At 44.9% G+C, this 17058-nt stretch overlaps 1 protein-coding gene across 1 annotated transcript in view; it reads left to right on the top strand.

Moving 5' to 3' along the window:
* LOC120031733 (double C2-like domain-containing protein beta) overlaps nucleotides 1-17058 on the top strand; it is a 133611-nt gene that overhangs the window by 22164 nt on the left and 94389 nt on the right. The window lies entirely within an intron of this gene.

The raw sequence follows: 17058 nt of genomic DNA, 5'->3' as shown, positions 1-17058 counted from the left end.
ACTTCTTACGTCAGCTCACAAGCATTATTTATAAGCCAAGTCTCAACCGAATGCTTTTCAGGCTCTAACTTCTAAAATGCTGGACTGGGAGCTGTTCTCTCACGGCCAATATTCTAATTAGACTCCTCATTGCCTAATTCACTGCAATGGAGTAGAAACTGTATTGAACGGGTTATGGGGAGTATCCTGAGTTGAGATATGCATTCAGCATTGTCCTCCTGGCTGGTTTTCTGTATTGATTCCAGGGCTCTGCCCTCCTCAGTTTTCTTCAGGAGCTGTCAGCTCAGACAGATTGGTTGACAGTGCATACTGCAGCCTCACTGTCCCTGCAAAGAGGAGATAAAGATTCAGCCCTTGCCAGGCCTCTGTATTTAACACACACATTTGCACACGTGCGCACACACACACATCAAAGCTCACAAGACTGGCATGACACATACACCTTACCAGACACCTCTAACAATACAAAAGAGGTGGCCTTGACAGACGCCTCTACCGAGACAGATTGAAAAGCACTTTCTTTCGTCCGTTTACATAACCGATCCATTCTTTTTAAGCGAGACAACAAAGGATTTTTCAAAAGCTCTGCGGGTCCTGATTTATCTGGAACTGAGTTTGGGATTATAGTGTTTCAAGTACGATAAAACCATTTGATGTGCAGAAATCAAGGATGTGTCATAGGAGGTCAGATTTAGGTCTGTTACTGCCCATTGCATGCACCCTGAGAAAATGTGGGAAGTTATTATCTTGACAGCTGGTACAGACAGTTAGGATGTTTGTTTAGTCTGGCTTGAGCATTAAAGGCACTGAAGTATTACAAATCCATTTGAGGTAAGATTCAGGTCTTTAACAGCCTAGGAAGCTGCAGAAATTCTGCCATTATTAGTGCTGGTGGGAAGGGCCACATACAGTACGCAACCTCTTAGGGAAAAAAAGGTGCTATCCCTTTGGGTTCCATGTAGAACCCTTTCCACAGATACATGGAACTCAAACGGGTTCTACCTGGAACCAAAAAGGGTTCTCCTATGGGAACAGTCGAAGAACCCTTTTGGAACCTTTTTTTCAAAGAGTGCATGTACACACAAACTCACTTGCGCACGCACACACAATCATCTGATGTATCCCTCGTCTAAGACATCCCAATCCCTCTCATCCTCTAAAGGCTAGTAAAGGCTTTATCCCATCCCCTTGGTCAGTGTATCTTAAAACAGCCAGCTGTCTTCTCCAAATCATCGAAACACACACACTAAGTGTGAAAATCCCCAAGCTGTAGTCAATGAAGAAGGATTTTATAAATAGGCCTTAATATGAATTCTAATCTGTCTGTTGATTTAGGGGAAAGCAGGTTTCTGCAAAATCAGCAGGCATCTCTTCCTTCTGTTTATTTCAACCATTAGCTGCTGGTATAGGAGCCCTTTTCTCTTCTTGGTTATTACCCGTCTCTCAGTTCATGTTCTGTAGATATACAGTATGTGATGTATTGAGAAGGTATAGGCAGGCAGCCATTGTTGTAATGAGACAACTTTGATCTGCTGAAACAGATTATGGCAAAAAAAAGTGTGTGTGTACAAAAATTATTAGTTACATTACTGATTTCAAATCACTGCAATGTTTGATGTTTGAATTTATTTGACTAGTGTTGAGCTCACCTAGGCAGATCCTGTGTAGTCCTGGTCAAGAGTTGAGCAGGAGACTGGAGGCTTAGAGCAGCGCTCTCAGGCAGCAAGATCTTTCTGGTGGAGACTGATGGTGTGATAGTGTGTCTGGCTGTCTAGCAGTAGCCACCTCCTACTGTATTATGTGTGTGTGTGTGTGTGTGTGTGTGTGTGTGTGTGTGTGTGTGTGTGTGTGTGTGTGTGTGTGTGTGTGTGTGTGTGTGTGTGTGTGTGTGTGTGTGTGTGTGTGTGCATAAATGTGCATGCGTGTACTTGCCTACAAGGAGCCAATGAGAGATGTTAGCCTGGGAGCCAGTCTACTTCAGCTATCAGTGAAGCTAGCATACTAACACTGCAGCTGGCCTCTTCTCACTCTGTGACCCATCTATTGCCACAAAATAATAATTTGATTGCACTGCGTGTCACAGTGCTGTACGTCAGTGCAACTCTCCCCGTCGACAGTAGGCCTGCGTCTTGTAGGTATTTTGTGCCCGAATGCTCACCAGGTTCCACACATGCTCTGTCACAGTCGAGAGGTGAGGTTCGATTGTGCCAGTTTGACATTGAGATTGATTCAATGGTCATAGTATTGTTATTTAGCAATGATGCATCTTAGTAAAGGCACAATGTTCCTTTAGCTGCTTGATACAGATAGATAGACATAGAAAAGGCATTTTTAACTAGAGGTTATACAAGGATAGCAAGTCCTCTTCTCTTTAGAGCGCCAGCTGAGATTCTCTCCTCTATATGGCATTTGTAGTCCATCTGCCCACAGCACGATGAAGATTTCTGGTACTCCACCCAGGGAGTGGAAGGACAAGATCACTCAAGACATGGCTGACAAGGGGTTATCGATGCGCCACACTTCTATTCCAGATATCTGTGCAGAAACGAAAGCCCTCCAACTCTGTGTGATCAAATGATATCGCCCTCTATCTCCAAGCAGAGGAGATGGGATGGTAACAACATGTCTGTCTGGCAGGTGTCTTTCAGGACCGAAGGGCTGAGGTGGATCTGGGCTGATCCATAAATCATCACTCTATGAGATCTGCCACTCCAGCACTTTCCCAATGCTTAATATATATATACAGTAGATCACAAAAGTGAGTACACCCCTCACATTTTTGTAAATATTTGAGTATATCTTTTCATGTGACAACACTGAAGAAATGACACTTTGCTACATTGTAAAGTAGTGAGTGTACAGCTTGTATAACAGTGTAAATTTGCTGTCCCCTCAAAATAACTCAACACACAGCCATTAATGTCTAAACCGCTGGCAACAAAAGTGAGTACACCCCTAAGTGAAAATGTCCAAATTGGGCCCAAAGTGTCAATATTTTGTGTGGCCACCATCATTTTCCAGCACTGCAACCCTCTTGGGCATGGAGCTTCACAGGTTACCACTGGAGTCCTCTTCCACTCCTCCATGACGACATCACGGAGCTGGTGGATGTTAGAGACCTTGCACTCCTCCACCTTCCGTTTGAGGATGCCCCACAGATGCTCAATAGGGTTTAGGTCTGGAGACATGCTTGGCCAGTCCATCAACTTTACCCTCAGCTTCTTTAGCAAGGCAATGGTCGTCTTGGAGGTGTGTTTGGGGTCGTTATCATGTTGGAATACTGCCCTGCGGCCCAGTCTCCGAAGGGAGGGGATCATGCTCTGCTTCAGTGTGTCACAGTACATGTTCGCATTCATGGTTCCCTCAATGAACTGTAGCTCCCCAGTGCCGGCAGCACTCATGCAGCCCCAGGCCATGACACTCCCACCACCATGCTTGACTGTAGGCAAGACACACTTGTCTTTGTACTCCTCACCTGGTTGCCGCCACACACGCTTGACACCATCTGAACCAAATAAGTTTATCTTGGTCTCATCAGACCACAGGACATGGTTCCAGTAATCCATGTCCTTAGTCTGCTTGTCTTCAGCAAACTGTTTGCGGGCTTTCTTGTGCATCATCTTTAGAAGAGGCTTCCTTCTGGGATGACAGCCATGCAGACCAATTTGATGCAGTGTACGGCGTATGGTCTGAGCACTGACAGGCTGACCCCCCACCCCTTCAACCTCTGCAGCAATGCTGGCAGCACTCATACGTCTATTTCCCAAAGACAACCTCTGGATATGACGCTGAGCACGTGCACTCAACTTCTTTGGTCGACCATGGCGAGGCCTGTTCTGAGTGGAACCTGTCCAGTTAAACCGCTGTATGGTCTTGGCCACCGTGCTGCAGCTCAGTTTCAGGGTCTTGGCAATCTTCTTATAGCCCAGGCCATCATGTAGAGCAACAATTATTTTTTTCAGATCCTCAGAGAGTTCTTTGCCATGAGGTGCCATGTTGAACTTCCAGTGACCAGTCAGTATGAGGGAGTGTGAGAGCGATGACACCAAATTGAACACACCTGCTCCCCATTCACACCTGAGACCTTGTAACACTAACGAGTCACATGACACCGGGGAGGGAAAATGGCTAATTGGGCCCAATTTGGACATTTTCACTTAGGGGTGTACTCACTTTTGTTGCCAGCGGTTTAGACATTAATGGCTGTGTGTTGAGTTATTTTGAGGGGACAGAAAATGTACACTGTTATACAAGCTGTACACTCACTACTCATTTCTTCAGTGTTCTTCAGTCATATTTACAAAAATGTGAGGGGTGTACTCACTTCTGTGATATACTGTGAAAATATATATATATATACATACACACACACACACACACACACACACACACACACACACACACACACACACACACACACACACACACACACACACACACACACACACACACACACACAGAGACAGCTGAAGGGGTGGGTTAGGCTACTCCAAAACAAGAAAGAAACCAAACTAACATATGGGAAGCATGTATTGCTCCATCCACAGTAGGAGTAACCATTAAAAGTTACAGGTTGTCCACCAGAGACTCTGGGTTCGCGCCCAGGCTCTGTCACAGCCGGCCGCGACCGGGAGGTCCGTGGGGCGACGCACAATTGGCCTAGCGTCGTCCGGGTTAGGGAGGGTTTGGCCGGTAGGGATATCCTTGTCTCATCGCGCACCAGCGACTCCTGTGGCGGGCCGGGCGCAGTGCGCGCTAACCAAGGGAGCCAGGTGCACGGTGTTTCCTCCGACACATTGGTGCGGCTGGCTTCCGGGTTGGAGGCGCGCTGTGTTAAGAAGCAGTTGGTTGGGTTGTGTTTCGGAGGACGCATGGCTTTCGACCTTCGTCTCGCCCGGACGGGAGTTGTAGCGATGAGACAAGATAGTAATCACTAGCAATTGGATACCACGAAAATTGGGGAGAAAAGGGGGTAAAATTAAAAACAAATAAATAAATTTTAAAAAGTTACAGGCTGCTATCAATTATGGAACACTATCGATGGTGGAACACACCTCAAGATACTTGGGAGAGGAGGGGAGGTAGAATGCCATTGCAAACCCAAATAGTATGGCTCTGTCAGTAAGACTTACCCCGCAATGGGTTAACAACACCCTTTACCCCACTACTGTATCCATTAACCCATTACTGTACTTGGCCCAGTGCCTTCACTCATGTGGGTCCTCTGTTCCTTCATGGTAAAGACAGGGTGTGAATCTCAAGGTGTTTTCTTTTCATCATCAGCACTGATCTGATAAGATAAGAAAGAGCAAGCAATATGGCAGAACAAATATGGGGAGCCTGATTTGACCTGTCCAGCACTGTCAGACCAGTTTGAATGAAAGAAAAAAGACCAGAAGAGAAAGATACACACACACCGAGGCCACCCATGGGTAAGACGTTGGGGGAACACATTCATAAATGTCAAAAAATAAATCATAAGAAACAAGGTTTTGAAGTGTCTGTCCTAAATCTCGGAGATATAACAAAAACTCAGGGAATATCTAGTTTTCTTTACACATTTAATTCATTAACCCCTTTTTGGGGTACGCACAATACTACCTCCATACTTTCATTCCTTGTTTAAACCAGTACTGGTTACCTTCAGATGAGTCCTGTGACATTTGTGGGGGTCGTAGAGCAAAAACCATCGTCTTCGTTAGAATCTACCCGTTCCACAGTGGGGTCCCATTAGTTTGTAGCCCAAACTGTTCGGATGCTACTAAACAGAAGTTGGCACATCGACGGTACCGACTTCAGATGAGTCTGCTGACACTTGTGGTGGACGTAGAGCAAAACGGAGGACACCATTGTGTTTGTGAGAGTCTCCCCCTTTCCATAGAGAAGGAGCAGGTTTCTGGGATCGATAGCATAGATTCAAGGCATAGTGTACAGACAAAGGTAAGGTAGGATGTGAGTACATTGGAGGTAAATCTAGGCATTGAGTAATGATGAGAGAGATATAGTCTCTAGAGACGTTTAAACCAGGTGATGTCATCGCATATGTAGGTAGTGGAACAACATCTTTGTTAAGGCGTATTGAGCAGGGCTAGAGGCTCTACAGTGAAATAAGACAGTAATCACTTACCAGGACAGTAATGGACGAGGCATATTGATATTAGAGAGAGGCATGCGTAGCCAAGTGAACATATGGGTCCAGTGAGTGGTTGGGCTGACTGGGGACACGGCGATTCAGACAGTTAGCAGGCCGATGCTAACAAGCTAACAGTTAGCAGGCCGGGGCTAACAAGCTAGCAGTTAGCAGACCGGGGCTGGCAAGCTAGCAGTTAGCAGACCGGGGCTAGCAAGTTAGCCTTTGGGGGACGTCGCGATGGGGGTAAGTCTGTTTTTGAAGTGCGACATTGGCGGATGCAGTGGATTGAGACACATCCAATTCCCAAAAACATATATCTAACATATATCTAAAAACACATATCATAAACATCATTCCATCCGCTGGATGCTGCCACTGTACGGAAGGTGAGGGTGTACTCCGCAGCGGTCTGGCCATCCTGCCGAAGTTGGACTAAGCGGCAAACCCCCATCTCTGCCCTCCGGTGGATGATAGAAGACTCCTCTGAACAGAGCCATAGGAACCCAGCTCCTCCTCTCTGTAAGACGGCCGTAGCCCACTCCGACGCCTGGTCAGCAGGGAAATAACCGTGACAACCTTGGACCGCTCGGTGGTGGGGGCACCCATCTGATGAGCGAAAAAGAGGGAGCTCTGGAGGAGGAAGCCACTGCATTTGGATGGAGTCCCGTCATATTTGTCCAGGATGGACAAACAGGCATCCTTGACCGGTGCGGACTGCTGAATGGGCTGAGGTGCTGGGTTAACTCATGGTAGAGAATCCTCCCCTCATTCGGGTTGACGCCCTTTGAGGAAGATCTAGATGTTGAAGAACGCGGAGGACCTCATCCATCGCCGTTCCCAGTTGCGCCAGCTGGTCGTGGTGTTGGCTAAGTAGGTCTTGTTCGTTGACCATCTGGGAGATGTCTCTGTTGGCTGCTGCTTCCATTTTGTGAGGCAGTATTCTGTGATGATGACGCAGGGAGTCAGGAAGCAAGTGCACTCGGTGAGTTTAATTGGAACAAACAGAGTGAATACAAAAACAGGAGTAGCGTCTGAACATGAAAACAGAAACAAGAATGCCTAATGAGTGATACAACAGAGGGCTAGATAAAGGAGAGGTAATCAGGGTAGTGATGAAGTGCCTAATGATGGGGCGCAGGTGTGCGTAATGATGGTTGCCATGTGTGCTTAATGATGGGTTGCCAGGACCGGTGGTTAGTAGACAGGCGATGTCGAGCGCCGGAACGGAAGTAGATGTGGCAAGAAATGTATGAATGTAGGTCTGCTAATAATCACCGAAATGAGAGCTAGACATTTATTTTGACGGCGATGAAATATAGCCAATTTTCAGTGTTGAAGACTGGTTGCGGCCCATGGGGCAAAATAAATTGCCACCGCTGCTCTACACCCACCCATTTGTTGTTCTTGAAATCATAGGGGATCAAGTCTGCCTCATACACTCCCCTGTTTGCCTGATTCCCAATAATGCCCTGGGGTCCTGGAAGATTAAACTGTCTGGCTGACACCAGAACCATACACAAACACATACACACAAAATACATAAATGCATATATTGTAGACACATAGAGTACATGACCTCAGGAAGAGTAGCTGCTGCTTTTGCAACAGCTAATGGGGATCCTAATAAAATACCAAATAACCAATAGTTATTCAGTGTGCACACGCACACTACCTCCAGACACATTGATGGACTCTGACACCAAACACACATAAATGCATGTACTGTGGACACAATGTACATACTTATTATGTGCACGCACACACACACACACACACACACACACACACACACACACACACACGCAGAAACATCACCATTCCAGCCCCTCTCCTACTTTTTCACCCATGCTGTGAAATCTGGGGATTTGCTTTCCTTCAATTTGTCCCAGCTTCCAGCCCTCACTGACAACGCCCTGCAGAGGCACAGGTGCTTCGTGGTGTAAGAAGAGGAGTGATTAGTGAGGAGCTAAAGCACTGCTCCAATCAGCCGGTGGCCTACTCCATCAGATGGCAAGAACTCTGTCCCTGCTGCAGTTCTCACTTGGCAGTCTCTCAGTCTCGACCAGTCTGTCCCTAATACTCTCCATCTCTATCATTGACATGTTTTATAAGTGTGGGTGTAGGTATGTGTCCCTACTTCTGTCACACCTTGACTACTGCTGTCTACAGAGCATCATGGAAATCCTATTTAGCGTCTCTATAGAACGTAGCGACAGCAGGGTAGAAATGGACTTTGGAAATCTTTATCTCCATCTTTCATTCTCTCTCACTCTCTCGCTCTTTCTCTCTCTGTAGGTTGTTTTGGCCTCAAGCCGTAATCAGTGGTGTAAAGTGCTCAGTAGAGGTTTTGTCATGTAAATCTTGGTGGGGCAAACTCCCCCAAATTAATTTGTAGATGCATGCCAGCAAAGCCACTACACAACACTAAACAATACATTAATTGCACTGTAACGGTGACAAACGGTACCCACAAACTGTTAGGACCTACATAAAGCTGTCCCAACAGCACAGTCCCAACAGCAGAGCTTTCTTTTCAGCACCATGGGGTGAATCCTTACCACTGCTACATCTGGCAATCAGCGGAGCCTCGTCTGCCAGCAAAACAGTTCATTCAGCCTCATTTACTGCCTTTTTTTTAAACAGCTGATATGGCTGACTTGCTTAAACAAATGTGGTTTCTACTGACAATTGAGATGTACTAATAACTATGGCATAAGGCGACAACGAGCGGATAAGAGGCAATCCTTCATTTTGATTAAGTGATGGCTATTTAACAGTCTAATGGCCTTGAGGTGGAAGCTGTTTTTCAGTTTCTCGATCCCAGCTTTGATGCACCTGAGCTGACCTCGCCTTCTGGATGATAGCGGGGTAAAAAGGCCGTGGCTCGGGTGGTTGATGTCCTTGAGGATTTTTTGGGCTTTCCTGTGAGATCGGGTGCTGTAGGTGTCATGGAGGGCAGGCAGTGTGCCCACGGTGATGCGTTGGGCAGACCGCACTACCCTCTGGAGAGTCCTGTGGATGCGGGCAGTGCAGTTGCCATACATGCCGGACAGGATGCTCTCAAGGGTGCATATGTAAACATTTGCGAGATCTTCGGGACCAAGTCAAATTTCTTAAGCCTCCTAAGGTTGAAGACGCGCTGTTGCGCCTTCACCACACTGTCTGTGTGGGTGGACCATTTCAGAATGTCAGTGATGTGTACGCCGAGGAATTAGAAGCTATTCACCTTGGATGGGGCGCTGTCCCTCTCCTGTATCCTGAAGCTCCTTCGTTTTGTTGACGTTGAGGGAGGGGTTATTTTCCTGCCACCACTCCGCCAGGGCCCTCACCTCCTCCCTGTAGGCTGTCTCGTCATTGTTGGTAATCAGGCCTACCACTGTAGTGTCGTCAGCAAACTCTATGATTGAGTTGGAGGCGTGCGTGGTTCGCAGTCATGGGTGAACAGGGAGTACAGGAGAGGGCTGAGCATGCACCCTTGTAGGGTCCCTGTGTTGAGGATCAGCGTAGTGGAGGTGTTGCTGTCTACCTTCACCACCTGGGGCAGCCCGTCAGGAAATCCAGGACCCAGTTGCACAGGGCGGGGTTCAGACCCAGGGCCCCGGCCTTCATGATGAGCTTGGAGGGTAGTGTGGTGTTGAATGCTGAGCTATAGTCAATAAACAGCATTCTTATATAGGTAGTCCTCTTGTCCAGATGGGATAGGGCAGTGTGCAGTGCGATGGTGACTGCATCGTCTGTGGATCTATTTGGGCGGTATGCAAATTGAAGTGGGTCTAGGCTGTCAGGTAAGGTGGAGGTGATATGATCCTTAACTTGCCTCTCAAAGCACTTCATGATGACAGGAGTGCTACGGGGTGATAGTCATTTAGTTCAGTTACCTTTGCTTTCTTGGGTACAGGAACAATGGTGGACATCTTGAAGCAAGTGGGGACAGCAGACTGGGATAGGGAGAGATTGAATGCAGGGAAACTAAAATCCTTTTTACCAATTTTTTAACCTACACGAAAAGTTTGAGAACACCAACTAATTTAAGGGTTTTTCTTTATTTTTACTATTTTCTACATTGTAGAATAATAGTGAAGACATCAAAACTATGAAATGACACATGGAATCATGTAGTAACCAAAAAAAGTTCAAGAAATCAAAATATATTTTATGTTTGATTCTTCAAATAGCCACCCTTTGCCTTGATGACTGCTTTGCACACTCTTGACATTCTCTCAACCAGCTTCATGAAGTAGTCACCTTTAATGCGACTGAATGAACAGGTGTGCCTTCTTAAAAGTTAATTTGTGGAATTTCTTTCCTTAATGCGTTTGAGCCAATCAGTTGTGTTGTGAAAATGTAGGGGGTATACAGAAGATAGCCCTATTTGGTAAAATACCAAGTCCATATTATGGCAAGAACAGCTCAAATAAGCAAAGAGAAACTACAGTCCATCATTACTTTAAGACATGAAGGTCAGTCAATACTGAAAAATTCAAGAACTTTGTTCTTGAAGTGCAGTCGCAAAAGCCATCAAGCGCTATGATGAAACTGGCTCTCCTGAGGACCGCCACAGGGAAGGAAGACCCAGAGTTACCTCTGCTGCAGAGGATAAGTTCATTAGAGTTAACAGCTTCAGAAATTGCAGCCCAAATAAAATGCTTCACAGAGTAACAGACACATCTCAACATCAACTGTTCAGAGGAGACTGTGTGAATCAGGCCTTCATGGTCGAATTGCTGCAAATAAACCACTACTAAAAGACACCAATAAGAAGAAGAGACTTGCTTGGGCCAGGAAACACGAGCAATGGACATTCGACCGGTGTCAATCTGTCCTTTGATCTGATGAGTCCAAATTGGAGATTTTTGGTTCCAACTGCTGTGTCTTTGTGAGACGCGGTGTGGGTGAACGGATGATCTCTGCATGTCTATTTCCCACTGTGAAGCATGGAAGAGGAGGTGTTATGGTATTGGGGTGCTTTGCTGGTGACACTGTCTGTGATTTATTTAAGTTCTAGGCACACTTAACCAGCATGGCTTCCACTGCATTCTGCAGCAATATGCTATCCCATCTGATTTGGGCTTCGTGGGACTATAATTTATTTTTCAACAGGACAATGACCCAACACACCTCCAGGCTGTGTAAGGGCTACCAAGAAGGAGAGTGATGGAGTGCTGCATCAGATGACCTGGCCTCCACAGCCCCCCGACCTCAACCCAGTTGAGATGGTTTGGGATGAGTTGGACTGCAGCGTGAAGGAAAAGCAGTCAACAGGTGCTCAGCATATGTGGGAACTCCTTCAAGATTGTTGGAAAAGCATTCCAGGTCAAGCTGGTTGAGAGAATGCCAAGAGTGCTGTCATCAGAATTTTGATATTTTGATTAGTTTAATACTGTTTTGGTTACTACATGATTCCATATGTGTTATTTTATAGATTTGATGTCTTCACTATTATTCTACAATGTAGAAAATAGTAAAAACTTAAGAAAAAAGTTTGACCGGTAATGTATGTAGTCAACTTAGATTGTTACCAAATATTGTAATCTCGCCATTCTGTTTGTTTATGTTGTCTGTAAGACAATGATTTACACTATTGTACTTTGAATGCCCAGACATACTGTCTGTCATTAATGCAAGATTTAAACAGTCCTAAATTCAAATCAGACAGCCCAGTTGTATTAGCGTTATTATTGCCTCCAATCATACAGTATCACATCTTGATTTCCATGGTTTCATCCGCTTTTAGCCTGAGTTGCTCATTTGATTTGCAGCGCAGGTCAGTACAATAGCTGTTTCTGTCGCGGAATCGTTTCCTGCCTTTGATAATGCCACCGACCTAAGGAGTGGACCAAAGGATTCTGGGTCAGGTATAATCTTGCTCTGCCGTGCACCGTGGCTACTCAAATCCAAACATGGCCTTTCTCTCTTTGAGTCTTTATGGCTTTGACATTTTACGAATTGTTTGAGGGCCGCCGGCATGTCCATCTGGGCTTCCTGTGATCCGTTTGCCACCAACAACAACGTGGCCCTATTTTTCTCTTCTTTTTTCTTACCCTCCTCTCACCATGGAGATAACTGGTTTGTAATTACTCCCCGATTCTGCTGGACACAATGGAAATATGATTATGGTAATGGTGTTGTGTACGCCTTGGTCCGTTGAAGAGGCCCATTGACATAATACCCACAGCCTTAATTAAGACTTTCTTCATTTGTATTAACTAGCTTAGCCTTGATTAAGAACTCAAAGGCCCCAATGTGGCCGCGGCTGCACAATGGCAAGTGGCCCTTTTCTCAACAACGTAATGAAGCACTTCGTCTGATGTTTCTGTTTTTGGAGGAAAGGAGAGGAGTGCTCATTTGCTCTCTGAAGACGTGTCTTAAAGGTCCTGAACAGTCATTCTGAAAGTCGTTTTTGTTTCATGGTTAACTACCAGGTAGTTTGAAAAGACTGGCTGAGTGGGCCGAGAGCTTATATTCATGAGCTCGCCTTGACTGACAGTTCTATGAAAAGCCTATGTCAAACAATTTGGATGCAGTGTTGCAGGAATATCATCTCAAGCAAATTTGGTGATACACAAAGAAAATCAAACATAGGAATCACATCGGTGATATCATTTTTTTAAATATAAATCTCCCGTTCAGCATGTCTCTTGTGATGCAGTTCACAGCAGCACTGACGGATCTGTTGACTTGACAACTATGTTGGAGTTTTGAACGACCCCCCCCCCCCCCCCCCCCTTTTTGTTCCATACTGGCTGAAGACCTAGCTAGCCAGTAACTAGCTAACACCAGACAGGGGAAACATGTAAGTATCTTTGCCATAGATGAATAGGATAATTATATTATTATATATACTGACACCACACATTCACATTCTGGCACCAGTCGAGTAGCTATCTAGCTTTATAAACTACGCCCCCCTGCAAACACGCCGTCTCCGAAGTTGGTTACAAGGTGCTACTTATTTAAATTAGCTAAGAGAATGTCATGTTACTATTGGTGTATTAAAATTACAGTTAAGGTCACCTTGTCTCCTTAATAATGAATCCAAGTGTTTGTCATGGGGGAGTGGACCAGTAACTTTATGATCCAACTGTATCAATGTAGAAGCAACAGTCATATTTCATAGTTTGGTCATCATTCCTTGGTCTGGTTTCCTTCAAATATTATCCAATTTCATGAAAAAAACATGATTTGGACTGTTCATGACCTTTTAATGCGCTTCCAAATGTAAGTCAACTTTGAGAAGCCTTGATCTGTGTATCACTAGGAAATGCACGGGGAAGGGAAGTAATCTTGATCTGTGTATCACTAGGAAATGCACGGGGAAGGGAAGTAATCTTGATCTGTGTATCACTAGGAAATGCACGGGGAAGGGAAGTAATCTTGATCTGTGTATCACTAGGAAATGCACGGGGAAGGGAAGTAATCTTGCGCGGCGCCCAAAAGCGATTAATGAAGCATTCGGCTCATCAGGCAAGAGTAACACACCAGCAGAATTAGGCGGCCAGTGCCATCTCACCTCTCGCTCTCTTTCTCTCGCTCTCCTTCTCTCATGCACATACATCTCTCTATCGACAGCCACTGGAAACCTCTTATATTTTCCAGAGTGCCCCGACAAAAGAAAGGTGAGGCGGTAGAAAAGCTCTCCTTGCCCACTCAAAGAGCTTTATAATACGTACAACGGGGAGAAAAAAAAACAAAGATTGAAAGTTCTATGGCACTGATAGAGTAGGCTGGCACACTATAATGAATCAAAAAGCGGTAGGCCTATATGCTGGCCACCGTATATGGAATCAAAGAAAAATGATGTTTAAGATGCGGAAAGACGGCTGCACCGAGCCAGGGCTGCTGCCAGTCGCCGCTGATGAATGTGTTCAATTATAATTACTCTTCTTGTCCGGCTCCCGCTCCAAACGGCCCGCTCTTTGTGTTATTGACATTTCCGTTAATTACCGGATTGTTGCCACCACTCCAATGACTCTCTCGATACCTTGTCGTAGTCAAAACCTCCGTCGCAACCTCTCTGCGGACATGGATTCGATTAGCCGTCTGTAATGTTTTTGACTGGCTGTACTTCAAAGATTTTACAGATTTTGCATGCTTATTGTGATTGGCTGGCCCTGGCTCCCAAGTGGGTGTGTCTATGTCCTTCCAGGCCCACCCATGGCTACGCCCCTGCCCATTCATGTGAAATTCATAGATTAGGGCCTAATTCATTTATTTCAATTGACTGATTTCCTTATATGAACTGTAACTCTTTGAAATTGTTCCATGTTGCGTTTATATTTTGTCAGTATATAATGTACCTTCTATCTTCTGTTGCAGGGGTAATACTGATGAACCAATCAATACACATGGCAGGAGCTTGCCACAGCATGGCTTTCAGCTGGTTGCTTATTGTGATCACAGGCGCAAGACTTTCCCGCTTGTTTGTTTGGTGTTGGTCTGTAGGTTACTGTGCTCAGTCTCCTCTTACTGTGGTTTCGTTTGTTTGTATGTTGCTGCCACACCACTGGTAGTGTAGAGGTTGCAAGTGACCTAACACAAGTTGTCAAACTATAGAAGTAGGTACTCAACCCTTACGGTTATATGTAACAGGAAAGCCCACCCCTGGGTGTGAAACAAATAAACCTGCAGAACATTGAGGAACTAACTAGGGCTGCCAGAGATATATCAGGTAACTTTTTTGTCATTTTACTGAAATATTTAGTTTTTTATTGTAATTAATCGCATTGTCTGAAAGCTTTCAAAATACACTGAAAACATCCAAAATAAATTATCTGTACAGCTAAAAACAACAATGATTTTGCTAAACGTTACTTTGGACAAAATGAAGACGTCAATATTCTTGTAATGCTTTTTGTATAAAAAATGAATTTACGATTAACCGTGAATCACTGCAAATCTAGCGATTAACTAGATACAAACTCGTTTAACAGCCATAGTACTAACAAATCTAATGACCTGAGGCCAAACAGTAATCATTTCCAGACAGCTGAAAGCTATGCTGTGGCAAGCTCCTGCCATGTGTATTGATTGGTTCATCAGTATTTCTCCTGCAATAGAAGATACAAGGTACATTATATACTGAACAAAAATATAAACACAACATGGAACAATTTCAAAGAGTTACAGTTCATATAAGGAAATCGGTCAATTGAAATAAATAAATTAGGCCCTAATCTATGAATTTCACATGAATGGGGAGGGGCGTAGCCATGGTTGGGCCTGGAAGGGCATAGACCCACCCGCTTTGGAGCCAGGGCCAGCCAATCAGAATGAGTTTTTCCCCACAAAAGGGCTTTATTACAGACAGAAATACTGCTCAGTTTCATCAGCTGTCCGAGTTGCTGGTCTCAGACGATCCTGCAGGTGAAGAAGCCAGATGTGGAGGTCCTGGGCTGGCGTGGTTACACGTGGTCTGTGGTTGTGAGGCCGGTGGACGTACTGCCAAATTCTCTAAAACAAGTTTGGAGGCGGTTTATGGTAGAGAGATTAACATTAAATTATCTGGTGACAGCGAATTGGACATTCCTGCAGTCAGCATGCCAATTGCACGCTCCCTTAAATTTGACACATCTGTGACATTGTGTTGTGTGACAAAACTATACATTTTAGAGTGGCCTTTTATTTTTCCCCAGCTCAAGGTGCACCTGTGTAATGATCATGCTGTTTAATAATTTTCTTGATATGCCACACCTGTCAAGTGGATGGATTATCTTGGCAAAGGAAACATGCTCAGTAACAGGGAGGTAAACAAATTAGAGCACAACATTTGAGAGAAATAAGATTTTTGTGGGATCTTTTACTTCAGCTCATGAAACATGGGATCAACATTTTACATGCTATGTTTATATTTTTGTTCAGTGTAGATGGAAATTTAGTTTTTCCCCAGGATGTTCAAGCCTTTGAGAAATCCAATTCATAGCTTTGCAATACAAAAACCAAAAGCACAGAGCACTTTTAGTTAAGGAGAGAGAGAGCGAGCAAGAGAGAGCGAGAGAGCGGGGGAGAGAGTGAAATGGAGAGAGATGAGAGAGGGCAGAAGTAAAGATGTTTAGTCATTGAATAGATGGTAATACATACACTCCTCCTGTATCAGCCATATACATACAGTTGCATGCCTCCCTGAATTATGCATAATCGTTTTTATTATCTGCCAACTTTTGCTCCCTCTCCCTCACTCTGCGAGATTGCTGCTGGGAAAATGCTGGGTATATGTTCCTTTTTAGAGCACAGAAATAATGACACGACATGGCGTAAGTGATTTGATTCAAGTTACGTGCTATGAGGCAACCAAGGGGCAGAAATGGGTTGGTGGGGGTGATGAAGCGGTGGTGGAAAGAAAAACTATTTTGCGAGGCAATTCCCCAGGATAAAAGACCACAAGCATCCCCCCGGCATCTCATACATGTATTAGAGATTGAAGTCACCGCTCGGGCGCCAATCTTGGTAATCGGAAACAAATCTGGTTTAATCCCTCAGGTTCCTTTCTAAGAAGCATAACACACACACACACACACACTCACTCACTCATTCACACACAAACCTCTGTGGCCAAACGTGCTGCAATGTTTATTGAATGAACGCACCCTCCAGATGCCAGCGAGAAGAAAACACAGGAGGTATCAAGGATTTGGATGTACACACCCCACGCTCAGCAGAGGACTAACAGTCTCTCTCACAGGAAGTGACAGGATGTAATGCCATTTTAGGTGCCAGGCCAAGGTGTGGAATAGGCCTTTATTGGGCTAGTTAAATTATTTGTTTGTACGATCATGTAGTTAATGAAATGTTTAGAGGAGTTAATACTCCAGATGGGCCCTATGGAGTAGATTCTGATGGTGATGGTCTCTCACATCCGGCATGAAATACACTGAGTGTACTAAACATTAGGGACAGCTTCCTAATATTGAGTTGCACTCCCTTTTGCC

The sequence above is a fragment of the Salvelinus namaycush genome, chromosome 3, assembly GCF_016432855.1.
Source record: "Salvelinus namaycush isolate Seneca chromosome 3, SaNama_1.0, whole genome shotgun sequence".
NCBI classification, from domain to species: Eukaryota; Metazoa; Chordata; class Actinopteri; order Salmoniformes; family Salmonidae; genus Salvelinus; species Salvelinus namaycush.
This window is presented reverse-complemented; position numbering and strand designations above follow the sequence as displayed.